General features: G+C 40.6%; 1 long non-coding RNA gene across 1 annotated transcript; it reads right to left on the minus strand.

Moving 5' to 3' along the window:
• Window positions 1-2,229: 2,229 nt before the first annotated feature.
• Window positions 2,230-3,850, minus strand: LOC104585343. The gene is made up of 2 exons (XR_733045.3): window positions 3,162-3,850; window positions 2,230-3,047 (listed from the first exon to the last, which is right to left on the minus strand). It is a non-coding gene; the product is annotated as an uncharacterized LOC104585343 (long non-coding RNA).
• Window positions 3,851-10,862: the final 7,012 nt, after the last annotated feature.

The following is a 10,862-nucleotide window of genomic DNA, read 5'->3' on the forward strand; positions in this document are numbered from 1 at the left end:
TAAAAAGAAAAGAAAGAACATACTGTTTGTGTGCAGTACATTTATCGTACTTCCATCCATGGGCTCCCCGATAAATGATCAGCAGCTATACCGAATTCTGCTATACCCACTCGCCTCTCTTCACTGACACGATGACCCCACGAACCAGCACGCTCGATATCCCACCCCCACTGCCTACTATTCCCACAGCATAGAGCGTCTGTGCCTAGCAGGGAACGAGGAGCGCGCCATTTTTGGCAAAAAGAGTTCAGTGGGGGAAGGGGAAGCTCCACCCCCACTGCCTTTTCTTTTGTGAATACCATCCCATTGCCTACTATCCGTGCATACTCCCTCTCTCTATTTCCCTGACTCTTGGGGGATTTGGGCGCTTTCCAGTGTTCTCTCTCCGGCGGCTGCTTGGGTTCTTGCGGGGTGAGTTGAGGCCGGTGTCGATCTGCCCTGCTCTTCGTTCTCGGTGGGTTTTCTCTCTTTACTTCTTAGGTATGGGGTTTTGGGTGGATGGGTGGGGTTGATTGAGTGCTTTACTAGGTTTAGAGGTCAATATTGGTTCATTTTGTCGTCAGGGTTAGAGTGAAATCCTTGATCACAATCTCGCAAGTCGCGAGTTTTGGGATGGTTCTCTGAAAGTAGACTGCGGATTTTTGTGGTCATGTGCATTTTGGGTTCTTGCTCCTTCATTGCAAAAAAGGTGTTAGTTTTTGAAACTAACATTAGTAATTTTTTTTTTCGCTCCACCTTTTGCAAGATCTCCTCTGCTTCTTTAAACTAGAAATCAGCTTGTATGCTGACGTACTTGCCTACACCAAGGGAACACAAAGGGAAGAAAACCTACTCAGGGGATAGAGACAAGGGAGACAAGCCAAGCCCTTAAAAACTCTTTACTTCTTTAGCCCCAGCACTAAACCTACAGCTCTGAGATCTGAGAGAGATCTGGAGTTTAACCAACCAAGAATCGACAGAGGGCGAAATATTGTTGAAGATAGATCATTTCTGCCTTTCCATATTTCCCAGGCAGCCGAGAGAAACACTTATCTGTGGATGGAAATGGGGACACATGTTTTGATCTTGTGTACCTTGTCCCGAATGGAAGAGCAGTTGCCTAGCTGGGACCAGTTGATCCCCAACCGAAGCTAGCAATTTTTGCTAAAGGAGCAGGCGAAAAAAAAGGTGATTGCTGGTTTCCCTGCAGTTAGAAGAGCAGAGAGAACCCCATCTCTATTACAGCACCTACGGTACATCATGTCCCTTGTATTCAGACGGTCATAGGAGAGCAGCCAGATGAAGCCTTTAATTTTGGGGACACACTCCCTCCAATCCATATTAGTTGTCGAAATATTACATGGATCTTGACACTTTTTAGGCATAGATACATCCATATTTGGACAAATTTGAGACAATCAATATGGATCAGAGGGAGTACTTGTTTTTTGTCCTTTACGGATCAATTAGGCAAATTATGGTACTGAACTTGCCTGATGCCCCTCTGGATATTCCAAACCACATTTGGTGCATCTGTTGGCTAGAGACGACACGCACATTGACTGTTTTTAGAGTAAATTGCCTTCATGCGTGTTTCTGATTTTGGTTAATAGTTTATATTTGAAATATGCAGAAAGAATGAGCTGAAAATGAGATTTATGAAAAAGACAAGACACCTAATTGGAAAACAGCCGCTGCATTTATATACACAAACCAGCATTTATATACACAAACCATGGCGCACCTAATTTAAGGGTTGAATCGGACACATTGGAAACAGGGGAAGAGTAAGGAGGAGTAACGGAGGAGAAGTAGAAGCGGAGCTCACCAGCTTGAGGGCCTAGAGGGTAACCACCTTCAGAAGCAGCGCCTTCTTCTCCGGCGGCGGGATCGTCTTCTCCGACGGATGTTCGGTCGCCATCGCTGGCGGAGCAAATCAGAAGAAGGGCGTCCCGAAGCTGTCTAGGGTCGAGAGGTACCGAGCAGGCGATTGGGGAGCGGCGAGGTCGCGGGAGAGGTGGAGGCGGGGAAGGAGGAGGTCTTGCGCTCCGTGAGCTCGCAGTAGGTAAGCAAGCGCAAATACACATTTTACATCATGTAGAAATTGGACTTTAAGAACTCAAACACAAAATTGGATTCTATCTCAGAGGCTTATATCAGGTTAGCACTTCAAATGAGCCCAAAAGGGACAACAATAAAGCTGCAACTTGCTCTAACATAATAACATCAGAAATTAGATTCTTTTCAGCCTACAGTAAAATTCTTTCAACTATATTAACCAATTGATATAAACAAGTACATATGACTGGAGAAGCAAACAAGCTATGGGATTTCATACAAAAAATATTTTTTCTTCACTAGTTGGTTTAACCATAAAATCAGCAACATCCAGGAAGAGTGTTAGTTGTCCACCTCATTGCAATCAAAATAAATCTACACTGAAACTGGTAGTAACCAAGCATTGCTCCGGCAAACACAAGCTACTGCCGACGGGAAACACAGCAAATCATGGAGTCAGAGTGATGGACCTTTTGGGGCATTACGAGGTGGCGATTTGCAGAACTTCTCCTTGCACAGGTCGGACAAATTTGTACAAATTGCAGCGCAGCAATAATTTAGGCAGCAGCGTGATGCAATTCTCCTTGCTGCTGCAAGTGAAGGGGACCTCGCCGTGATCCCCAACTGCCGGTCGAGGCTGCCGTTGTACACCTGCGTGACAAAGGGATTCAGATCAAGCTTGCAGAACCTCCCGGTCGCTGGACCTTGTTGCTGAAGGGGACGAGGTCGCCGAGCATGTTCTCGGTCTGAAAGGACGGCCACCAACGAATCCAATGCGCTGCCAACGTCCAATGCTGAACCAACCTGATCAGTGTTTCAATAAAATACTTCCATAGAAAATAAAATCTTGTAACATTGGTCAGAGTTTCAAGCTTGCAGAGAAGGATGTAAAGAACAAACCTGCAGTGTACCCAGAAAATAAAAAACACTCTCACGAGCATTCCATCAAACAGGTGCAAGTCAACTTGATCCAATGTGATATTTCTCATGGCTGATGCAATCAACTACGCCTACTCATAGCAGCAACAAGTTTTAATCGCAAGACAAGGATAAAAACGAGCATATAGAAAACAAAATTCCATCGATTCATCCAGCAACCATTCGGAGGCAGCATGACGACTTACCGGGTGGCGTCTGCGGCGACAGGCGGCAAGTACAGGCATAGCAAGGCGGCGACCTCGTTTGGAAAAATTGGGGGAAAATGAGAAAGAAGAAATCCACGGGTTTGGCCGATGTCGGTGGCCACGGTGGCAGCGAGGTCAAAAACGCGGCCAAGGGAGGAGCTGCTGGCGAGGGGGTGGGAGCAGACGTCACGTGGTCGACGACGCCAAGCCACGGGTGCGTGCTGGCCTGGGAGCGGATTTCGATTGCCTCCAGCGCGGCGTCGGCGAGGAGGTGTCGGAGACGTATGCGTCGTGTGCGCTGCCTCGGCCTCGGCGAGCTCGCGGTAGGTGTCCCGCACGAGCTTGTCGAGCTGCTCCTCGCTCAGGCCCCAGTCGTCGTCATCGAAGTCGCCGGCGCCGCCTACGTTCGGCGCAAGCCGTGCCCACGCCACTCGCCGCCGGCCTCAGGCCCAGTCGTCGTCGTCGTTGAAGCTGCCGGCGCGGCGCCGCCTAGGTTAGCCGCAATTCCAGCCGCGCCCGCGCCACTCGCCAGCCACGACACCCCTGCTCCACCCGAACCGCACGCACAATCTGAGAAAGGTGGGCTTCTTTTTTACGGGAAGGTGGGCTCGGTTATCTGCAGGAGAGAAACTGCCGTCGTAAGAAAAAAATTGAAATTACGTCGACTGAGGTCGAGTGGCCTGGGTCTCGTTCTGGTCCGGGCGTCCGGCTCGTTAGACGGACCACGTGTAAAATAGTTATTCTGCATGTATCCAACAGAGTTTCTAAGGAGATGGATTTGGTGCGCCTGTCGTCCTTCTTTTAGTTCTTTCTATAATTTCACGAGAATTGATGAAGTATTCCTTCTCTTACATGCATATGACCACTTTTGACCAGGATTCAAATTGTTGCTCCTTTTAGCATTTTGTTTTGTTTGAGGTGCACAAAAATTCAAAAACACTACTATTTTGGATTGGGCCATGGACCACTAGGCCTAGGCATTGAATCTCGTGGCACATGGATGGCCGGTTTAGAAATAGAATGGGTCTTGAAAGCAAATGGCAGTGGAAAGAAAAGGTCAGATTGGGTGGTCCATGGACAGTTCACGTGCAACCACTGATGTTTTGCTCCAATCTCCCCTCACAACGGGTGGCACTCATTCCTTCACAAAATAACATAAAAACAAACACATTTGATTCTTATAACTAGATCGATCCATATGCTCTAAATCGATAAGAGAGGTATGGATTTTTCGCTCAGATTTAATTTTTTCCTTTTCTTTCTGTTTGGACAAGAAGATATATTAAATATTTGACTAAGACTGGGTTTGATTCTACTTTCCTATTTCTCAACAACAACTTCGCTCATCAGCTATTTCGTGTTTTCAAAGTTATTAATTGTCTCATACATTATTTTCGATTTCGATAGTCTGGTGTAGCGTACCTTATGCAAACAGAATTCTAAGGTTTCTTTATTTTATTATGCAATAAGAAGAATTCTTCCATTCTCTTTTTCTTTGGTTTTAGGAAAATCCAAACTAAAAATTTTATAGGGAAAGCAATTCCTAGTAAAAAAATCCTGGATCCTTCCACTTAACATAGATCAAAAGGAATTTTTCCAATAGAACTATGGAACCCCTGAGCGGTTGTACTTGTACTGCAGGAATAGGAAAACTCGCTATTTACTTAGTTTATTTGCCATAATGAGTTATGTGGGAGAGATGGCTGAGCGGTTCAAGGCGTAGCATTGGAACTGCTATGTAGACCCTCGGAGAGAAGGAAGAGATCTTCGAAAAGTAGTTTTTTATGATTTGATAAAGAATCAAACTTCTTTAAATGTTCCAGCTATTCTCTATTTCCTTGAAAAGGGTGCTCAACCGACAAGAACTATTTATGATATTTTAAAGAAGGCGGAATTCTTTAAAGAAAAAGAAAGAACTTTGAGTTAAAATAGAGAACTAAATGAATAAAAAAGTAGGAGAAGATTACTAGTATCCCTCGTTGTCTAATTATTTAGATACAATTTTCTTAGTCCTATTTGGATTTATGTCGTGCCAATTCAACATAAACCCCTATTTTATTTACTTTTTTTATCTAATTTTTTTCTTACCATTGTATCTCCATTGACAAAGGTCTCTTGAACAACTAGAATTTGTAGATAGATAGGTCTCTTTATCCTCACTCCATATTCTACTTTTCTGCCTACACTTCCCTCAAATGATAAGGGTGTTTCTCTTCCATCTATTTTCATAGAAGATTTTTTTAATTTAAATTAAAAATCGCTAAAAAAAGGACAATTTTCCCATCGCGATTGGGGTCACTCTTTTTTTTACCTTAGGGGAATTTAACTGGATCTGTTCGTTTTAGCATTTGAGTCTTTTTCATGGTCGATAAAATCTTTCTTTTTATGTCTTGCTAGTTCAATGGTTTGGCAAAAGCGCGCGGTGTAATTCTATTGATTTTTGGATTTCGATCGTATCTAAGATTCTTTTTTATCTGGGTTGCTAACTCAATGGTAGAGTACTCGGCTTTTAAGTGCGACTATGATCTTTTAAACATTTGGATGAAGCAACAAATTCGTCCAGACTCTTGGTAGAGTCTAGAAGACCACGACTGATCCTCAAGGGTAATGAATGGAAAAAAAGCATGTCGTAATAAAATTCATTTCTTTTTTTTATTTTTGGAATGGAATAGAAAATTTACTATTTTCTTGGTCTAGTGAATAAATGGATAGAGCCTGGCTCTAATTCTGGTAAAATAAAAAGCAACGAGCTTTACTTCTTAATTGGAATAATTCCCCGCTCTAATTAGACGTTAAAAATGGATTAGTGCCAGATGCGGGGAAAAGTAGGGTTTTCCTATGAGTGGGCCCTTTATTTTTTCTTTTTTTAGAAATCCTTATTATTCTTGATTATGGGTTGAATAAAGGATGTTATGTATTGAACGTAAAGGAAGCAGTATATTGATAAAGAGACTTTATTCCAAAGTCAACAGAGCGATTGGCCTGCAAAAATAAAAAAAGGGGTTCTGCTCTCTTTTCTAAATTAGAACAAACATAAACTAATTGGATAGAAAAGGAACAAAAAAAAGTGGATTAGACTCCCTTTCTTTCCAGGGTTTTTATTAAAAAATGCAACACCCTGTTCTGACCACATTGCACTATGTATCAGCATTCGATAAACCGAGAAAAGCTTCTTCTTTCTGATTCAAGTAGAAATACAAATGGAAAAATTCGAAGAGATTTCAGAAAAACATAAATCTCCTCAACAATACTTTGTATACCCACTTCTCTTTCAGGAGTTTCTTTATCTATTTGCCCATGATTATGGATTAAATGATTCTGAACCTGTGGAAATTGTTAGTTGTAATAACAAAAAATTTAGTTCACTACTTGTGAAACGTTTAATTATTCGAATGTGTCAGCAGAATTTTTGGATTAACTCGGTTAATCATCCTAACCAAGATCGATTGTTGGATTACAAAAAAATAAATTATTCTGAGTTTTTTCTCAGATTGTATATGAGGGGTTTCCGATCGTTGTAGAAATCCCATTCTCACTACAAGAATTTTTTTGTCCGAAAGAAAAAGAAATACCAAAGTTTCAGAATTTACGCTCTATTCATTCAATATTTTCCTTTTTAGAAGACAAATTTTTGCATTTGCATTATCTATCGCATATAGAAATACCCTATCCTATCCATTTGGAAATCTTGGTTCAACTCCTTCAATACCATATCCAAGATGTTCCATCTTTGCATTTATTGCGATTCTTTCTCAACTACAATTCGAATTGGAATAGCTTTATTACTTCAATCAAATCTTTTTTTCTTTTAAAAAAAGAAAATAAAAGACTATTTTGATTCCTATATAACTCTTATGTATCAGAATATGAGTTTTTTTTGTTGTTTCTTCGTAAACAATCTTCTTGCTTACCATTAGCATCTTCTGGAGGCTTTTTGGAACGAATCCACTTTTCTAGGAAGATGGAACATTTTGGGATAATGGACCCTGGTTTTTTTTGGAAAACCTTATGGTTCTTTATGGATCCTCTTATGCATTATGTTCGATATCAAGGAAAGGCAATTCTTGCATCAAAAGGAACTCTTTTTTTGAAGAAGAAATGGAAATGGTACCTTGTCAATTTCTGCCAATATTCATTTTCTTTTTGGACTCAACCGCGAAGGATCCATCTAAACCAATTGGCAAACTCTTGCTTCGATTTTTTGGGTACCTTTCAAGTGTACCAAAAAGTCCTTTGTTAGTAAGGAATCAAACGCTGGAGAATTCTTTTCTAATAGATACTCGAATGATAAAATTCGATACCATAGTCTCCGCTACTCTCCTCATAGGATCTTTATCGAAAGCTCAATTTTGTACTGGATCGGGGCATCCTATTAGTAAACCCATTTGGACAGAGTTATCTAATTGGGATATTCTTGATCGATTTGGTCAGATATGTAAAAATCTTTTTCATTATCATAGTGGATCTTCCAAAAAACGGAATTTGTATCGACTAAAGTATATACTTCGACTTTCATGCGCTAGAACTTTAGCTCGTAAACATAAAAGCACGGTACGAACTTTTATGCAACGATTGGGCTCGGTATTTGTAGAAGAATTTTTTACGGAAGAAGACCCAGTTTTTTCTTTGATGTTCACCAAAACAACCCTTTTTGATTTCCGTGGATCGCATAGTGAGCGTATTTGGTATTTGGATATTATCCGTATCAACGGCCTGGTGAATCCTCGTAATTAATTATTAGACAAAACTAATAAACAGGAAAGGGTCGATGAATGATCAAGATAAAACTTTCATATTTTTGCATTCTGAAATGTTCTTCATAATTTTTGCATTCTGAAATGTTCTTCATAATTTTTGCATTCTGAAATGTTATTTATATTATAATAAAGAGTAGGCGAATCTATTTTTATTTGGGTACCATATGCACCTCTTTGGGCTTCTATTGAATCGAGAAATTGGATTGTACATCTTTCATCTTTTTGATTTTGATATCGATTTTGATACATATAAGGTGTCCTACGGATAATGCAAATCGAAGCTATTTGATGTCTGACTCAGGCCTATATGACCGATCGATCGAAATACTCCAAGACTCCACCTTTGTCATATATTCCATATATCGCATTAGGTAGATATCATATTCATGGAATACGATTCACTTTCAAGATGCCTTGATGGTGAAATGGTAGACACGCGAGACTCAAAATCTCATGCTGAAGAGCGTGTGGAGGTTCGAGTCCTCTTCAAGGCATAATATGGAGAATGCTCCGTAGAAGTATTCCGGAAATCTGCGCCTGGCGCTCTCCTCTATCTTCTGAGGTCCTTAACCATCTCTCTGAAAAAAGTAGACAGTAAAAGCCAAAATAGACTAAATATAGCCTGAACGATCCTAAAAATCCCTCGAAGGAGATAATAAAGAACCCAAAACGGATGGTATCCTACTGCAAGGGTGGTCTTAAGAATCCAAAAGAGGTTGCTCAGAAGAGATAGATGTATCCCAACCTCTATTGCTCTCGCGTAAAGACTTTTTTTTACGCGACAGGAAAAAGTGACTACGAATTCCCCTTTTTGTTTGCGAATCCCTGGTTGTATCCTTTGAGCGCACGCCCATAAGTAGCGATCAAATCAAGGAAATCGAGCAAACGATCCCAATACCGTGAAAGAGAAACTTCCCAGATCCAGGGAAGCTTATCATAAAGGGCTTCGACAAGGGGTTTTATTCGTTCTTTGAGCAAAAAGATAAAGATCGGATAGATTCGAACCACAATTGCAAAGGTAATAACTACTATGCCAGCCCAAATCATGATCTTCACCAACTTGGATTTGGTTCTCTCGCTAAAATCGTGAGTTGCAGAGATGAGAATCATGAAAAGCAAGATCCCGAATAAGAAAACAGAAACCGAGGAAACCACAAGAGTGAAGACTAGTAGAGTCTTGTCTTTTGTCATTCTTTGCTCCTTTTTCACTCAATGATTCTTTCTAATTTCCAGACCAAAAATTCTATATGTCTATTCTATGATATTTCTATATATATAGAATATGATATCTAATATGACACCCGATTTGTCAAAGGGGTTGGATTTGTGACGACGTTCCAAAAACGGGTACTATCGGCTCGGGTGAATTAGAGAATAGACAGAGGTCCGTTGGCATTTCAGCCTTTCTTCTCCTTTCAGGGCCTATCCGAAAGAGAATCTAGTACCTCTTGGTCCTGAATATCAGAATAGGACGAACGAACTGGCCTCCGCGGATATCTTTGCTTCGGAACAAAACCCTGCAATCAAATGGATTGTCCCAAGGGCGCCATATTCTAAGAGCCCAAGTTATGCTATTGAAAATTCGTTCCTCTAGCAGTTCCGGTTTGACCATTCCGTTCCCTTTTTCAAACTCCACTTCTTTTCATATAGCAATCCCTGATCAAAGAGAGAACAATATCCATTTCAAAACATTTCTAACGGATTCCTTGGTTCGGACCGACGAAGTAATGGCACTTGATTATTATCAACCTGACTGCAATCTTTTTCTGTCGGTAAGGATTGCATTAGAGCACCTTCTACTTCTAATAGGCCATGAACTATAGATAGAGAAGAATCATTCTGAGCGAGTCCATAAGAAGCGATCCACTTTTTTTCATTGGTTCCAGGGGAAGACCAAAGATCTTGCATGGCAGGTCCGCCATAAAAACGCAAAAGAGAAAGAAGTCACGTTAATCTCTTCATGCTCGTTCCAAGTTCGAAGTACCTTTTGGCCAAAGAAAAACCCGCTTCCTAACACGATCACCTCTTTATATAGATAGATTGATTCTATGGGGTTATTACTTATAAGTCTATTTTGTACAAGAGCCCCTCATATCTGATAGAAAAAGGTCCCATGATCCTGAGCCGATCTTACCTTGGCTCGCAAACCACAAGTTTGTCTATGAAGAGTTAATCTAATTGTATTTTTTTCTATAATGGATTTCTTATGTGGAATACTAATGGACAGGGCCTCGTTGCTAAGTGCTACAAGATCTAGTGCACTGGAACTCGTGGTTATGCACCCGAATCTTTTAGTATGGAACATTGTATTTTCTAAGTAAAAACCCCTAGTATATGAAAGAATGAAAAGGTGCTTTCGTTCTTGTGGAATAAGAAGCCCTCGTACCTTAATGAAAGGAAAATCGTAATTTTTCGTTAGGTATTTGACCAAATAGGATCGTCCAGTTCTTATAGAACCTGTCACTAAAATACCCGATAGGGCTAAACGGAACGAAAAGGGTTTTCCATGAGATGGTAAATGAAAACGATTAGCCCCACATGAGGTTTGGGAATAAGTGATTGTCTGATAATGAGCAAGGAGTATACGTCTTTCTGCTAAAGAGGATCTATTAAACTCATAATTCATTAGATCCTTGTTATCAATGCCAACTAGGTATCATAAGTAAATGGATCCCGGTTGTTCAATCCTTTGATAACCAAGGTCATTCTTTGCTAAAGAGAAATGATCACTATGAGTCAGACTCAATAGAATTGGATCAATTCCAAATAGAGAGAATTAGGATTCTTGATCCCTCTCAATCTCTCTTTCAATTCGAGGATCCAGAGAGGTGTTTTCATAGTCATCTCCGAATATTTGCCATCTCCGAATATTTTTGATTTCATTTTTCTATGATATGTCTTTCTATATGAAAATTGGTTATTTACGATGTAGGATGATCCCTGT

Source organism: Brachypodium distachyon, chromosome 5, assembly GCF_000005505.3.
Source record: "Brachypodium distachyon strain Bd21 chromosome 5, Brachypodium_distachyon_v3.0, whole genome shotgun sequence".
Lineage (NCBI taxonomy): Eukaryota > Viridiplantae > Streptophyta > Magnoliopsida > Poales > Poaceae > Brachypodium > Brachypodium distachyon.